This window comes from Homalodisca vitripennis, chromosome 2, assembly GCF_021130785.1.
Source record: "Homalodisca vitripennis isolate AUS2020 chromosome 2, UT_GWSS_2.1, whole genome shotgun sequence".
Taxonomy (NCBI): Eukaryota; Metazoa; Arthropoda; class Insecta; order Hemiptera; family Cicadellidae; genus Homalodisca; species Homalodisca vitripennis.
This window is the reverse complement of record NC_060208.1, coordinates 234,729,093-234,748,090: the sequence shown is the minus strand read 5'-3', so window position 1 is coordinate 234,748,090 and position 18,998 is coordinate 234,729,093. Positions and strand designations below refer to the sequence as shown.

The window sequence follows — 18,998 nt, the reverse complement described above, 5'->3', positions numbered from 1 at the left end:
AATAACATTTTAGAATGTATTGAAATATATTGATATAAACCAAATATTTGCATAACATTTAAAAAGAAACGTAAACTAGTAAATCTGCATTGTTGTAGAAGTTAGTAATTTAGTGGTTACTAAGAGAACCCGAAACAAAACGTAAAGTGTTTTTCATTTAATGGTTCTTTCTTTTGATTAAAAATTTGTACGGTATTTGTTAAAAAATACTAAGGAATAAACAAAAGATTATTCTATGTAGCTACCACCAAACCAAACTTTGGGGTAATAATTTTTAAATATCAAAATTTTAAATTCGAGAAACTGGTATCTTTCTATAGTATGGTTAAAAGAAAATGCATTTAAGTATGAGTTGTCGTTGGATTATTTTTAAAATTCAAATTTATGTGATTCAAACAAGACATAGTTTGATGTCTTGGAAAAATTGTTTCTAAAATATATTTGAACAATTTTGTACCAGGTATTATAGTGGATTAACATCAGTTAAAATTACTAAATGTCACCTAAAGGAATATCTCAAATTTGTTAGCACAGTAGTGAACGGTTTCTTGACTACTAAAACGTTATCCCAGAATTTATATGTTTTTGTTAAATGTGTCTGCCACTACTTTCTGTTTTAACCTATGAAGTGTGTACGTTAAACCATGGAGTAAGCAGATACTCTGAATGGAAAGTGGTGATACTAGTGAGAATGCAAAAACCTAACTGAGCTCGAGCTTTCCAGATCAGATGGATCCTCTCAAGCAAGTCTTTATAGGACAGAAGAAACGAATACGACGAGGCGAGGGGGACCACATGGGGCTGCCTACTTGTGTCACTCCCTGCTATAAACATTGAAGGATGTTAATAGGAGGGTAAATCAATTAGCTTCTGTGGGCGCGTGCCGACGCAACAGGAGCGCCGGTCCGCGCCGCGACGACTAGTGGGGGAGGGGAGGGGCGTCCCGACGCTCACTTGTCGCGTAAACGCCACCGACGCTACTACGCGCCACGCTGTCTCCCTCAGCTCGCCGTCTCGCGTAAGTAGTTAACACTTTATCTTACTGCTCAAAGTTCTCGAATATCCTCGCTGAAAACTTCCTGTGCGGAAACATAATATCTGGAATAATAACAACTGAATGACAATTGGAACGAATAAAACGATATTTATTTACCTATATTATCCCTAACTTTGAAAATGTTTTAGACAGCGCACTGACACGTCAAAGTAAATTAAATATTAATGATATTGTAGTGAAATATATAAAATAAAACGATCAAATACAGTAATAAAATATTAAATCCTTATATTAGCACCATATAATGCACACGAAGAAGAATGTTTTTAAAACTCAACTTGTAATCAAAATGTTTACATAAGTTCAGTTTTGTTCTGTTTATAAATAATTATAAACCTTAATAATAATGTAGCGCAACAAACGTGTTTATGACCAATATGCTATTTTTAACTTCTAACTAAAATGTGGATGGCATGAACAAAATTTTGAAAATAGTAAATTTTTATAGGGATATTAAGGTTACTTGGAGTATTATAGTTAAACCAATTAAATAATTTACTAGTTTTCTTGTAACGTCACTAGAAAATTAGTATATTTTAGCATTAAATTAAAAATTTATAATTTTTATTAGTTCAAGATTGCCATTACGAGAAATATAAGAAATACAAATCAATGTAGTTAACAAGCAAAATGGAATTATTTACTAATTTAATGTACATATTTTAATTTACACGTGTGAAAAATAATAATAACTGTAGTTACTAAACAATACGAAACACTATGTTTAAAATTAGGGAGTATTACTGATTTATACACACCGCATGCAAGTAATTACGGTTGATAAACAATTAATGGTAAATAACAACAGTCACAGTGGTTATGTTGTCGACAACATTCAGTTTAACAATAATTAATTTGGTTTGACAATTAATTGTTAATTGAATTACATTTTCTTTTAGTACGTTTCAAGCATCATTTCTACCGGAAATCAAAATCACATATCAAATGAACAAATAAAACTATTGTTTGAACTTCTATGGTTTTAATCTAACCAAAATATGTTAGATGTAATTGAAAATATATTATTATATTAATAAAGAAAGTGTTATAGGTTTAAAAGTTAAGTTAAAAAAACACTAATATTACTTAAAGTTTGATAAGTTAAGTGCCAGTAAAGATGAAATTATTACAATTTGTATACATTGAACTAGTAAAATAATTTCAAAAATTTAACATTTAACAAAAAATATTGGCTATGTGAAAGACAAACAATTATTTGGTATATCGCTTTTTATTGTAAATAAAAATAATAAACATATAAATATAAATATACAATACATGATTGTACGAAAACTGCATCCATAAATTTCCGTACAAATACTCAGTATTTTACTTACAAATAGCTATTTTAATATTTAAAAAATCTACATCGTACATCATACTTTTCTTTTCAGTTGACATTTATGATACATTCTGAATTTCACTAATATAAAAAGTAAGTTTGAAATAATCGAGATATCTTAATTACAATCCATCGTGTTTTAAAATCTCTTATTGTCAAAGTATAAGTGGACCCAATAGCCAGGTTATAAAAAATACAACAATCATTGCAAATTTATTACAATTCTAAATTATAATTGTAAAACGTGATGCAAAAAAGGAGTTTTGTTTTAAAATGTTTACCATGCATTAAAAATATATACTTGTTTTATGAAAAACTTTATTTATACAATTTTCATACGTATTGTATAAAAAGTCTTTAAAATGAAACCAAAATGTTAAACTAGAATAGCATGTTACAAATGTATAAGTGAATTTGGTTGCAATCGAAAGATTACTCTGTTAAATAAAGTTGAAATGTAAACCGACGTTAATTTCTGTTGACAAATCTAATTTAAAATAAAAATTCATACGGTCATATGGTGATTGAGACAAAGTTTAAAATAATTTATAAATTTATATTTTAAATTGTTTATTTTACTTAGCAATGATTTTTAAACGCTGAAATACAAACAATGTAACAAGAAATTTTCTCTAAGCATCTCCGTCTCAACTTCTAATAAATCTATATTTTGCGACTGAACAAATTATATTGTGCGTGGTCAAAGCTGTATAATTTTGAAATTATTAAAATTTTATTTATGTTGCAGATTAATATAAACGATAAATACATCTAAGCCAACATCTACAGTTTAAAAAATCAATTACATAAATAGTACAGTGTAGATGTCAAAACTCATGTTGTTCTTAAAAGAATCATAAAATTATGATTATGGTAATGCAATATTTTTACATTTGTTAAAGCTTTATTTCATAAAAATATTGTATAGGTTAAACAATGGTTTTATTTTTTGTACTAAGAAAAATATAGATTAAAATAATAGCTTCTCTAAAAATTCTTTTAATTAGTACTTAGTAATAATTAAGTTGTTTATTCTATAGGAAAAATTTAATATACATAAACATTTATTTATTTATTTTATTTATTGTCTCTTAGCATCTATATCTCAATTTAAAAAAATAAGCATTTTGCATTATTTTTGGACCCAAAATTATATTGTGTGGTAAAAGTTGTATAATTATGAAATTATTAAAATTTTATTTTGGTTACGGATAGGATAGAATATAAACGGATATATACATATAAGCCAACATATACAGTTTAAAATAATAAATAATAAAGTGTAGATGTCAAAACTCATGTTGTTCTGAATAGAACCATGTTGTATTCTATAATTATGGTAGTACAAATATTTGGTTTTATATTTGTACTAAGAAAGTTATAGATTAAAATAATAGCTTTTATTAAAATTCATATACTTTGGCAATTTGATTGATTTGTTCTATAAAAACATGTAATATAAATAAACATGAAAAAGGATTAAAAAAGTAAAATATTTTTTAATTTTAATAGCAATGTTATGGCCTTCAACTATCTCGGACTTAAAAATAAATAAAATCACATCTCACAATACTTTTAATGATGTAAAAGATTATAGTGCCTAATTTTTAATAAATTATAGGGAGGTGTCTTCAGTTTTTATATTGAAATAGTAAACCATAGAATATATTTACACAACCCTATTAAAAATTCAAATCCAACTATAAGTTGCTAATTTACAAAATAAATGTATAGGCCTACCTATAATACTTTAAGAAATTAGGCTAAGGTGCAATAAAATAAATCTTATTAAGCCCGTAATCAAATAAGAATAATAACCCATCGAAGAAGTCTTTATTTTAAGACATTCAAATAAAAATATTCTACCATTAAACTAGCAAATTCTAAGCACTTTTCTGACTAGTTTTTTCTTAATAGTTTATAAACTGAATAAGTTTTTTAATTGCTAGACCGTATTTAAAGATGAATAGATGAATGGAGCTCATTGATATTATATTTGGTTGGTAAAGTGAAAATTCTTGACTTTTTTAAAGTTATGAAGTATACATTGGATCACAAAAGAATTATTAATATATGTGGAAAATTATCAAATTATGATGGTTTTTGTCCATTGAAAAATTTTATTGTAATCCGTAAAATAGAAAGAAGGTTTAATATAAATAAATATTTAGTTTAAACCTGTGTTTTAGGTAATTTAATTGCAATATTTCCTCGGAAAATTTTAACGATTGATTAGCACGCATTAAACAAATAATTAAACAATTATTCTTAATAATAATAGTGGTAAATAAATGATGGTTAAATGGGATAAACTATAGAATATTTACTTGATAGCATGAGCTTACATACTTCATATTCAGTAGTTAAATATCATTTACTTATTTATAACAGTAATCTCGTTTTATCACAGGCTGTATATAAAAATATTAATCAGTTATAGTTCTCAAGAGTTTTAAAACAAATCGCATAAAAGTTTAGTTTTTTCCTTCATAAAATTATATCTGTTTACTTGCAACAGATCGAGGATAAGCTAGGCATTTCATTTTCTTTAATTTTAAAACTTATCTTCAAGTTTTAAAACCCTAATATAAATTCATATGAGTTCTTTGGCAGATACGAAATCAACTTCTGAAACGTAAAAATAGTAAATTCCCTGTTTAGAAATAGACACATAAAGAAGAGCTGTTGGAATCCTTAATGACAATATAGTCGTGGTGTTAACATGGTTTTAAGTTGGAACTAAAAAATGTCATAGTTTTTCCTTCATAAAATTATATCTGTTTACTTGCAACAGATCGAGGATAAGCTAGGCATTTCATTTTCTTTAATTGTAAATTAAAACTTATCTTCAAGTTTTAAAACCCTAATATAAATTTATATGAGTTCTTTGGCAGATACGAAATCAACTTCTGAAACGTAAAATAGTAAATTCCCTATTTAGAAATAGACACATAAAGAAGAGCTGTTGGAATCCTTAATGACAATATAGTCGTGGTGTTAACATGGTTTTAAGTTGGAACTAAAAAATGTCATAGTTTTTCCTTCATAAAATTATATCTGTTTACTTGCAACAGATCGAGGATAAGCTAGGCATTTCATTTTCTTTAATTGTAAATTAAAACTTATCTTCAAGTTTTAAAACCCTAATATAAATTTATATGAGTTCTTTGGCAGATACGAAATCAACTTCTGAAACGTAAAATAGTAAATTCCCTGTTTAGAAATAGACACATAAAGAAGAGCTGTTGGAATCCTTAATGACAATATAGTCGTGGTGTGTGTTAACATGGTTTTAAGTTGGAACTAAAAAAATGTCATAGTTTTTTCCTTCATAAAATTATATCTGTTTACTTGCAACAGATCGAGGATAAGCTAGGCATTTCATTTTCTTTAATTGTAAATTAAAACTTATCTTCAAGTTTTAAAACCCTAATATAAATTTATATGAGTTCTTTGGCAGATACGAAATCAACTTCTGAAACGTAAAATAGTAAATTCCCTGTTTAGAAATAGACACATAAAGAAGAGCTGTTGGAATCCTTAACGACAATATAGTCGTTGTCTTAACATGGTTTTAAGTTGGAACTAAAAAATGTCATAGTTTTTTCCTTCATAAAATTATATCTGTTTACTTGCAACAGATCGAGGATAAGCTAGGCATTTCATTTTCTTTAATTTTAAAACTTATCTTCAAGTTTTAAAACCCTAATATAAATTTATATGAGTTCTTTGGCAGATACGAAATCAACTTCTGAAACGTAAAATAGTAAATTCCCTGTTTAGAAATAGACACATAAAGAAGAGCTGTTGGAATCCTTAATGACAATATAGTCGTGGTGTGTTAACATGGTTTTAAGTTGGAACTAAAAAATGTCATAGTTTTTCCTTCATAAAATTATATCTGTTTACTTGCAACAGATCGAGGATAAGCTAGGCATTTCATTTTCTTTAATTGTAAATTAAAACTTATCTTCAAGTTTTAAAACCCTAATATAAATTTATATGAGTTCTTTGGCAGATACGAAATCAACTTCTGAAACGTAAAATAGTAAATTCCCTGTTTAGAAATAGACACATAAAGAAGAGCTGTTGGAATCCTTAATGACAATATAGTCGTGGTCTTAACATGGTTTTAAGTTGGAACTAAAAAATGTCATACACAATTTTATAAATAAAAATAAACGGAAGAAAATAAACTTATATGCTTAAGGTGAATAGTAATAATCACACACAATTGTGTTTTTTCTATTATTATGAAATCCGCAGCCAGTATAGAAAAGAAAGAAAGAATACGAATCATGTTTGAATGTTTAAATTTTTTAATTAATGTCAATTTAAAATTCAGTGTTCTACTATTCTGACTGTCTATGCGTTGTACCGACATAAAAATAAAAAGGCCGTTTGCCGTGGAGAATTTTTAAAACAGAATTCTAAGGCAGAAGTAAGTGAATGTTTATTTGAAGGTACATGCTAATCATAATAGTTACAGAAATAGGTTTTTTTAAGATCTGATTCATGCATTTTTGACTTTATTTAACAGGTTTTGGCTGGGCTCTTGTGTTGTTGAGGAACAACAAAGCATTTCATGTAACCGTTTTGTATACTGTTTAAAGTGTTATTATTAATGCATATTTTCTCACATAGAAAACAGTGTATTTAGAGAAGCATTGTGTACAAGAATACAATAATTCACGTTCAAAAATAACAGCTGTTATAAAATTTAGTGTAGTGTAACTTACCATGTCCTCCTTTTATGATAGATTGGTAACTGTCAATTTTGTTATGGTTAAGAAAATACCTTGAAATCAGATATTACAATAATTAATTACTCAAATCATGTCATATAATGTAACTATAAGTTAATCCAGATTTATATTACATTTTGAAAGCTATTAAAGAATGCTCGTAATTTTGAACTGAACTGCAAAATGATTCTGCCAGTTTAAAATAAATAAACACATATTTGAACGATCGTATAAACAAGTTTGGGAAACAATAACACAAGACTATCAATAAATGAAGTACCTGAAAAAGTAAAATATGTACGTTCCATATAAATACTACAGATTAGGTGTTTTATAAATGACATAATTATCATACGTATTTAATACGCGTGCATAACGTCGGCTTTATTGGTAAGTACTACAGTTTAGAACCTAGACAATATGTATCTCAATAGTGAAACAGTATAACATTTTGTGGGCTGAACAATATATTTATTATTTAACTTAGTTTAAAAATAGTTATTATAATAAAGCAGTGATTTAAATAAGTAACAAATACCAAGTAACGGACCTTATCGGTTATTAAGAATATAGTAGAGCTATTGTTCTAAAAAACTCTCTAGCGTAAGTACATTGTGATTAATTATTATAGTTTTTAAGTGTTTGTTCAATTTGGAACAGCGTAACTTGTATTTCGTCAAATTATTTGTGGGCCCAAGAAAAGTCCAGAAAAGAAGCTGAAATTCATACAAGATAAGTTTTTAGTAGATCGTATTAAAACTCATGACTTCTCGATAAGTACCCCAAGTACACCTTTTGACTTCTATACATAAGCTGTTGGTACATTTGTTAGTGACATCAAAATGGTAAATGAAATGGGTAAATATTATGACGAATAAGTATAGATTTATAAGGAAATTATTGATCAATAGATCTGATGTTCCCTATGTTTGAATAGTATGGGGAGGGGGGTAAAATAAACAAATGATTACGAGGTTTTATTTCCGAAGGGAAATTATTAAACCACTTATTTGATAATAGACGTGTTTATTTATATGAAACGTGTCTCTATCTCTCTCTCTCTCTGTGTGTGTGACGACTTACGAGTAATGTAAATACAATTTAAATAGAAATCAAAGGCTGCGATGTACATAATTTTAAAGATAATGTGGCAAATTATGAAAAATACATATTGCTTTGTTAAAAGAATTTAGAAAATCGTAACAATCAGCTGTTCTAGGATTCTAATTGCAGAGTCGATATTCAAGTTTGATTTATTCTATAATTGAAAGTTTTGTCTAATTAAATTTTGTATTTACTCATTGCTCTTCTTCTCATAAAAAAGGGACTGGTTAAATTATATTATCGCTCTCAATAATAATAAACACAGGGTTTTGACACGCCCTTTGTCGATGGCTGCTTATTGCGTACATACTTATTGCAAACCTTTAGTTCAGTTTACAATAATTCATGTTTGTTTTATTAAGAGCATGTCTTAGATATAGTGTGCATGAAGTTGACACAGAACATGTTTGTTGTGATTACTACATGTGTGTCACAACGCTCTGGTATGATTAGTTTAGTTTAGCCTAGATTGTGGTTACGTGTTAAGTTAATTATTAGACTGCATAGATCGAGACGTATTATTGCTGTGTTTTTTTTGGCAAATTACAACCGAACTTTCAAAGAAGCTTTTAAATGTTTATGTTAATTTAAATTTATATATTCTTTACAAAGTTTAATATAATCAAAACATATCAGAGAGATTATAATTGATATTGAACTCAATACTCTATATTTGCATTTGTTTTCTCCACGGCCTTCTGGAAACTTTTCTCCCTTAGGCACAAAAATTGCAGATCCACGTGATACTCGATGACCAGTATAATGATTATATTTGCCTTGTATAAACCATTATTACTAATACATTTAATGTTTAACTATATTTGCGTTTAATTTTGCATACTTATTTTCTGGCTCACCAAATTATTAAGGGAAATACTTAACTTTTATAAAGTATAGATTTTATAATTGACATATTCCAGGTCAGTAAACATTTTCCATTCTCTCAATTTTCACATTTTTGCTCCTTTTCAAGCCTATTGTATTGATAAAAACAAGGTTAACTTTTCTTTGTAGACCAGAAGATGTTCGTACGAGGAAATAAGCTTTATTTTCCTAATTTAAAATGTAATATACGTTCTTGTGGCTTTCAAACTTTATTAAAGATTCCTTGACAAAGACTTTAATATTAGGAGATGTGGCATTCTTCAGCCTTTAAATTACAGACATGGTAGTCAAATATGCTCACTCGCAGTTTCTTGGGTCTGATAAAGAAGAGGAATTTTGGGACTAGATTATAAAAAGTAGTACAATGGCTTGGAAATCTACAATGGTATTTTAAGTTATTGTAAATAAATATTGCTTTGAAACAATATAACATCAAAAATAAATAAATAAAAATTGTAATTAATTAGTTTAGAACTAATATTATTTTAATGTAAATTTAATACAGAAAAATATCTAAAGATCCATGCAGCATTCTATGATTATGCGTTTAAGTAACATTATGATTAAAGCATAATTATAATTATTAAATAAATATAAAAAGTTAAAATAAAATAATATTCATTGGAGAACCGTATCAGTCATGTTAGTTACTTTAAATTTATTTTACACTGTACGTCTTGGAATATGGAAATAGCAACCTTTTACAGCGTGTAATTTACTAGATTTTTATTATTATCAAAGTGAAATTTATAACATTTATAAATGTACTAAAAGTTTATTGATCGCAAACAACATATTTATACGTTCTAAAGTAATTCAATTTATTAATATTTTAATATGAGTTTATAGACTGTAAAAATGTCAGATTCCCATCGAGGGAAGTGGTATTAAACAATTTTAATATGATTCGGGTAGTTAGAGCACAAAATGTAGGGCGAAGTGGCGTTTAACAGTCCCGGGGCAATTACAGTATCGCTGGGAAGCAAGTTACATGATTCTGTTATAGCGAACAACCGGGGTGGGGCGGAGCTCTGTGCTCAACAATATCGCTAAACAAATCGCTGGCACGCTCAGCCCGCCAAGTATTTGTAATGAATGTTGCTGTAGCGCCTTGGCGGGAACAATGAGTGCCATGGCGGGAAACAGTAGCTCATGTTTACTCCTCTAGGCTTCATCCTCTGCCACTATTACTACAACAATTATTGTTGAACACTTTTCCAGCCATAAGAATGACTGGAGTAAAATCAGTAAAAGACAAAATGACAGTTTTATTGTTGTTCCGCATAAAGTAATGACTATATATTAAGCAATTAAACGATACCAACACGATAAAATCTCGCATACTTTACGATTTGAATTTCCACAATCATCCCAATGAGAATTGCAACCGTCATATCGGGTAAGACAAAAATGCTGTTAACAGAGAACGTATTGCATGTATTTTAAAATTAAAATCTTTCAACTTTAAAAAATATATTGAATACTTACAACTAACGTTATTACATAGTTAATACTAATACTGTATGTCACGATGGATTTGTAATTTTGTAAATTAACAATACATCACTCATTTCAGTGTTTATTAGTAATCCCAGAAATCACAACTCTGTAACAAAATATATATTGAATACTTACAACTAACGTTATTACATAGGTAATACTAATACTGCATGCCACGATGGATTTGTAATTTTGTAAATTAACAATACACCACTCATTTCAGTGTTTATTAGTAATCCCAGAAATCACAACTCTGTAACAAAATATATATTGAATACTTACAACTAACGTTATTACATAGGTAATACTAATACTGCATGTCCACGATGGATTTGTAATTTTGTAAATTAACAATTTATACATCACTCATTTCAGTGTTTATTAGTAATCCCAGAAATCACAACTCTGTAACAAAATATATATTGAATACTTACAACTAACGTTATTACATAGGTAATACTAATACTGCATACCACGATGGATTTGTAATTTTGTAAATTAACAATACACCACTCATTTCAGTGTTTATTAGTAATCCCAGAAATCACAACTCTGTAACAAAATATATATTGAATACTTACAACTAACGTTATTACATAGGTAATACTAATACTGCATGCCACGATGGATTTGTAATTTTGTAAATTAACAATACACCACTCATTTCAGTGTTTATTAGTAATCCCAGAAATCACAACACTGTAACAAAATCCTAGTTTTATAATTTTATGAAAGTGACATTTCAGGTTCAGCTAAATGCAAGCGTTGTATGAAACAACCAGTCCAACAAAGTAACTTCAACAAATGTGTTGCTAAGTTGTTGAAAAATATCTTTTGGTTCATTTTATTAATTATATACACACATATTTCTCATGATCAACAGTTTACCCATAAACCCAATGTAACGAATGTCACCTTTTGGACAAAAATGGACTGATGTTTACCACTTTCCTGCGAAGTAGAGGCAGTAAAGGTAATGTTTCATATCAACTTTCAATCCTCTAGATCGATTCGTTCGACAATTATCGTGCGTACAGAACAGAGATGAATCCGATTTCCTCCATCAGAAACTGGCGGGAGAGGCTTCACTACATACTCAGCCATAAATAATTTCATAAATGTTTTCCCGTAAGAAATACATAGAATTCTTTTTACCCCAAACGTTTATAAATAGGTTTGAAAATTTTCAGGTCATAAGCGCACGATTATGTTCCATATTTAAAATGTTTAGTACGATTGGGAGCAATGCCAGTCAGACGGTACAGACGTATGTTGTATTACAGTAATAGTTAATATAGTACCAAAGTCATTACTTAGCGTTATAAAACAGTATTGCGCCGTTTCATTTCACATCAGAGCATCCGGTTAACCAAAGAGTCGAATAGGTCAATGAGTTGAGGATAATTGGTACTCTGACATTAAATTTTATTCCATTCATACTATTTGATTACACAAAAATATATGTATAAAACAAAGTGTTATTTATCTAAATGTTATATCTGCATGTTTTTGGTAGTAATTATATATATATATATATATATATATATATATATACACATATATAGTTTTGTGTGTGTGTATATATATGTATATATATTACTACCAAAAACATGCGTGTCCATGCAGAGCGTCAGTATCGATCTTTCTCCCAGATCGTGATGGGAGGTAGATCCAGGAAATAATCTTCCTGGAGTTTGATTTCTTGTACGTTTTAGGAAAGAAACTACAAACAATTACTTATAATACTAAAATTTAAAGATGTTTTTATAGTTGATGGTATTCAGTTGATTCGATTTTATATTTTCGAATATCTTATGTCAACAAATATTTCTCTTATATACAGATTCTTTCTCATATACAGGGTACTGTTGTCTTTACCATTATCAACAGAAGGAATAAAAGTCAACGGCCATGACTCCGTGTCTATATCTTTACGTATATTGTCATTATTCATTTGTTTACTACGTGATTTTTTAGAAATAAAACACTGTCAATGGAAAATAAAACTCTTTTCCGATTCACTCAGAAATATTTCAACTCATTTAATATATTTCATGTAAAATGTTTTCCATGTTGTATTATTCCTACTTTGTGTTTTTCGGTAGTTAGTTGTTTTCTGTTCCTCAATTTTTTTACAGTTCAGAGATACAATATTTAATTAAAAACAATTTTACTCCTTAAGTATGACACTGAAAATATAGTAAATACAACCGAATTAAAACTTATAAACTGATTAGTTTATCAATGCTCAAACTATAAATATTGGGGTTTTCTTATAATAAGGCATTTTATTTAAGTGTTATTTTATAAGTCTTTTTCAAAACGTCCATACTTGCAATTGTATTGATTGAAAATTGCCAATGAAAATAACGTTTGTATAAATAATTAATCTTCGGTTAAATGCTAAAACGATACATTTCCCGAGTATCAGGCTTTGATTTCATTACCAATTAATACAAATATTTACTTCATTACCTAATTATAGATTCCGAGAAGGCTGGTGGGAGATGACAACACAAACCGTTATTAATTGATTAAATCCTACTGTTTTTGTATTACTGGATTTACTACCGATCAAGATTATAAGTAATCGATGACTTATATTGCTATAACACTGTATTTTACCCAATGGCGTAGTGCAACGGGTACAACGGTTATCGCAAGATAACCGTTTCAAGCAACGCCGAGCTTGGCTGCTGCTTGGATGGGTGACCGCTGAGCGATCCTGTCCTTGCAGGCAGCCCGTCTGCCCGGCCGTTGGTGGTGGTTCGGAAGACCTTTAAGCCGTTGGTGCCCAAGTTAAATGTTAGAGAGGGCTTCTTAGCTCTATATTCGCCTGGTAAAATAAGACATCTTTACTTTACTTTTTATGTTTAGGAAGTACGTCAAAATAAAGCTACGCAAATCTATGATCACTCTACAAAGGACAGAGATAAGGATACGACTTTTTTGTGGTTCGTACGTGAGCTATCAGGCAGGGGAAATAAATTTCAAATGTTGTATGCAAGTACAAAATCAAAGATTATATAGTAACGAATAATTCGCAATATTAAGATATTATATTTTTAGAATTACATTTCTATACATTAGAATTTTGAGTTATTACCATCTAGAAAACTCACAACATATCTACGTAGTTACACAAGGGGCTAGACTTCATGCCGCGTATCATGTTTCGCTGCAGTTGCATGCAAAGTTTCAATCTATAATTCATTTAATTGTTGAGATATCCTGTAGACAGAGGGACAGACAGAAAATCAGAAGAAAGGAAATTTGACATGCACCTGTTATACATAGAGAAATTTTGCCAGTCAACTGTGTTAGCATTCGATGACGCTCAGCTAAATCTCTGATGGACAAGCACCACCACCAAACCCGTTGTTGCTTGAATAGAGATGAAGCTTTACGCAAATTGTAAACTCTATAACTCATTTTGTTCTCGATATATCATGCGGACGGTAAACAGAGAGAAGGAAATGAAAATTTTCAGTCCTCAAGTGGTAGCTTTCGTTAACGCTCAGCCAATAAAACTATGTCAGCTGGAAAGTAAAATATCCTGTCTGCACAGTTGTGTGAAAGTACAATATTGTAAAGTTTATAAGCACAAATAATATTTGGCACGTTCATGTATATTTGAAGTTCCGTTATGTAGAAAACCACAAAGGATATCTAAATAATTATAGGAACATCGCGTTCCTGAAAAAAGTATTAAATCGTTTTATTCTTGTTCTGATTTTAACCCTTACACACTTTTTTGTCATAACGTAAATTTTAACCAATTTTTAATTAAATAGTATAAATCGGAAAAATCGAAAAAATAAAAATTAATAAGATTAGCTCTACATTTATATTTTAATGGCATAGACTCGACTTATATGCAAAGTAAACTTTGCAGGTTTCGTTTATATTTATAACTTTATACTCGTGATTTCTTATATTTGTGCTACGTTAGCTCTACATTTATATTTGAATGGCATAGACTCGACTTGTATGCAAAGTAAACTTTGCAGGTTTCGTTAATATTAATTTATAACTTTATACTCGTGATTTCTTATATTTGTGCTACGTTAGCTCTACATTTATATTTGAATGGCATAGACTCGACTTGTATGCAAAGTAAACTTTGCAGGTTTCGTTGATATTTATAACTTTTATACTCGTGATTTCTTATATTTGTGCTACGTTAGCTCTACATTTATATTTGAATGGCATAGACTCGACTTGTATGCAAAGTAAACTTTGCAGGTTTCGTTTATATTTATAACTTTATACTCGTGATTTCTTATATTTGTGCTACGTTAGCTCTACATTTATATTTGAATGGCATAGACTCGACTTGTATGCAAAGTAAACTTTGCAGGTTTCGTGTATATTTATAACTTTATACTCGTGATTTCTTATATTTGTGCTACGTTAGCTCTACATTTATATTTGAATGGCATAGACTCGACTTGTATGCAAAGTAAACTTTGCAGGTTTCGTTGATATTTATAACTTTATACTCGTGATTTCTTATATTTGTGCTACGTTAGCTCTACATTTATATTTGAATGGCATAGACTCGACTTGTATGCAAAGTAAACTTTGCAGGTTTCGTTGATATTTATAACTTTATACTCGTGATTTCTTATATTTGTGCTACGTTAGCTCTACATTTATATTTTAATGGCATAGACTCGACTTACATGCAAAGTAAACTTTGCATGTTTCGTTTATATTTATAACTTTATACTCGTGATTTCTTATATTTGTGCTACGTTAGCTCTACATTTATATTTTAATGGCATAGACTCGACTTACATGCAAAGTAAACTTTGCATGTTTCGTTTATATTTATAACTTTATACTCGTGATTTCTTATATTTGTGCTACGTTAGCTCTACATTTATATTTTAATGGCATAGACTCGACTTACATCCAAAGTAAACTTTGCATGTTTCGTTTATATTTATAACTTTATACTCGTGATTTCTTATATTTGTGCTACGTTAGGTCTACATTTATATTTTAATGGCATAGACTCGACTTACATGCAAAGTAAACTTTGCAGGTTTCGTTTATATTTATAACTTTATACTCGTGATTTCTTATATTTGTGCTACGTTAGCTCTACATTTATATTTTAATGGCATAGACTCGACTTACATCCAAAGTAAACTTTGCAGGTTTCGTTTATATTTATAACTTTATACTCGTGATTTCTTATATTTGTGCTACGTTAGCTCTACATTTATATTTTAATGGCATAGTCTCGACTTACATCCAAAGTAAACTTTGCAGGTTTCGTTTATATTTATAACTTTATACTCGTGATTTCTTATATTTGTGCTACGTTAGCTCTACATTTATATTTTAATGGCATAGACTCGACTTATATGCAAAGTAAACTTTGCAGGTTTCGTTGATATTTATAACTTTTATACTCGTGATTTCTTATATTTGTGCTACGTTAGCTCTACATTTATATTTTAATGGCATAGACTCGACTTACATGCAAAGTAAACTTTGCAGGTTTCGTTTATATTTATAACTTTATACTCGTGATTTCTTATATTTGTGATACGTTAGCTCTACATTTATATGTTGAATGGCATAGACTCGACTTGTAATGCAAAGTACACTTTACAGGTTTCGTTGATATTTATAACTTTATACTCGTGATTTCTTATATTTGTGCTACGTTATTACATATGTAATGTGACTCCAATCTTTCATTATTACCAGACATCGAGAAAGATATGTGATAAACATTTAAGGAGATGCTAAATTATCTGAGAATTCTAAACATGTAGTCAATTTACCATAAATATATAAAATTATTTTTATATAAAAGTAAAAAAATTCGAATGTTGTTGTTTGTAATACATTTATTCCAATGTTGTAATAGATGATTTGAGTAATTAAAAAAATAAATATGTAGGCCTATTTAAATTTTTCGTGTGTTATGTTTGTGTCTACGGTTATATCTGTTGTATACTGACACAGGCTAAGAGATCTGGGATTGTAATCAGTGAAGATTTGGATGTTTTTGGAGGATTGCAATACGCAGGTTCCTAAAAATATCTAATCAAAAGATATAATATAAAACAATAAGTGGGATGCCTTCAAAGTGATGAATCATAGCAATATTAAATCAAAATAATCAAGTTTCAATAATCGAAAATGACGTTGAACATTGACTGGTAAAATGTAATACCCAAATCCTGAAGCTCTTATTCGACCACCATTACTGCCACAACTATAGCCGTCAGCCATGTGTAATTATGTGGCGTGGAACTCATTATTATGAATATATACGTATGAATATTTACATTCGATATTGTTTGAAATGGCAATAGCTTGTAACGTCATTTATTTATTGTTCTCATTTCGTAGTTTATAACAAACATATGACAGTCTCATGGTATAATGTTATAATCAATAGGACTAAAAAGGCATCTAGCTCCTCTAATGCTTATAATTGTATTTAATATTAAAATATCTTCAGACATAACACCATAAACGTATAAATTTGCTTCAGTGGTACCAATATATTTACATGATCATCGTTAAGCTTAGATTAAATATGATTACTTTATTATATTTTTGATATCACATTTGTGTACTCTGTGATAGAGAAATGTTAAAAAACCAGTAACTCCTTTACTTCGTTTGTACTAAGTTGGTATTAAAAATTAGTTTACAGAATGTGTTGACTGTTAACCGCTTGAGCCTGAAATTGGCTGCACTGTATGTGCAGCTGAATGCAATGTGCAGCATTTTGTGACGCCTACAATGGTTTTATAGCTACCTGACAGTAGAATTAAATATTTTGAATTTAGATGAAGGATCATGATAAAAAGAGTATGGCAGGACGGGAATATACACTAGAACCAAAAGTACTCGTATGTATATATCAGATATATAATACGTATACAATAAATGTATATTATAAGGAATAACACTATATGAAATATTGGTGTCATGATTAATGTGTATCTAGTTACTAAATATAAAATAGGGACGGTAAAAATTTCTAGTATCGGTCAAAATAAAGCAGTCTCTTTACAGAATTAAGTCATAGTCAAGCTGCAATATGTAATAATAAAATTCACTATGCGAGTAACCGAGTCGCTTTAGGATGATTAACATGTATTACTCGCGGTTATTTAACAAAACATAAGTTTGCTTATCCAAAATACTTTTATCACGTTTGCGAGAAATTGTATTCAATGTACATATGATATTTATTCATAATGTTTAAATATCTCTTTATATGTTAGCAGTAATTTAGATCAAATAGTTTAAACTTTATTCCCACCTATTTCAAAATATAAGAACATTATTTAAAATCTAGTTTTTATTACATGCTTTTACACATAAAAAAGCTATGGTGGGAAACGCTGATTCGATACGATTACGGGCCGAGTTTAGCTCCAGTTCACCTTCCTCGTACACGCAGCATCTGAGATCTGATGCTGTTGCAGACTTAACTCCTGAAATCTAATGTCATGTTCGTCTAAAGGGATAAAAAATAGTCGGCGACGAAGGACGAAAAAGCTAAAACGAACCCCCGCATCGTTTCTACATCAGAGACCCTCAGACTACAAAAAAGCATACTGGAGCAAAAAGATAACTGGAGCTAAACTCAATAAGCGTATCGAATCAGCCCTTCCTACCATAGCTGCTTTACGTTTTAGAGGACTCGGTTGCTCCACCGTGCTTTGGGATCGTGTCACTCAACATCGTAGTGCGTTCAATTGTGCACCTGATGAGACAATGAGAATACCTCGTCACCTACCTGCTTTTTTGTAGTCTGGGTGTCTCTGATGTCGAAATGCTGCAGAGGCAACAAGGATCAGAAAGACTAAACACTTTGTCTCTTCATACAGGCACCGAGATGTCTTCCGGACCAGCATCGTACGTTTTCGACTTTTTTCCCACCTAGGAGCCCATACAATCTGCTTCCATCACTGGAAATTAAAGAAATCGTCAAAAAACATATTTTTACAAAATTATAAGATGATGGAATCTTTTGAAAGTATAACATTTGTTAGTACAAGAATTTCGAGTAAATATTTGTAAAATAGCACCATAACAATAATTATTTTTTTACGTAAATAGATGTGCTATACTATGTTCTGTCATCTAAAAATGTAATGTCAAACAATATTGTTTTTAATACCGTTTACTTTTGTTATACATTTTTAATTTACTATTAAAATTTTGAATTGTTTTTAAAAAGCCTTTGATTAAGCTTTCATGTTTTTAACTAGTTTAATATACTTCCATGTAAAATATTTTCCGTCTTGCATTTTTTTTATCTTGTGTTTTTTCTGGAAATTGGTACTTTTCTGTTCCTAAATGTTTTGATTATTCAGTGATA

At 29.4% G+C, this 18,998-nt stretch overlaps 1 long non-coding RNA gene across 1 annotated transcript in view; it reads left to right on the top strand.

Moving 5' to 3' along the window:
* The first annotated feature begins 958 nt into the window (after positions 1–958).
* The window catches only part of LOC124355512, a 204,206-nt gene continuing 186,166 nt past the window's right edge, over positions 959–18,998 (top strand). The window contains exon 1 of the long non-coding RNA XR_006921770.1: positions 959–1,018. This is a non-coding gene — a long non-coding RNA (uncharacterized LOC124355512). The remainder of the gene's footprint in view (positions 1,019–18,998) is intronic.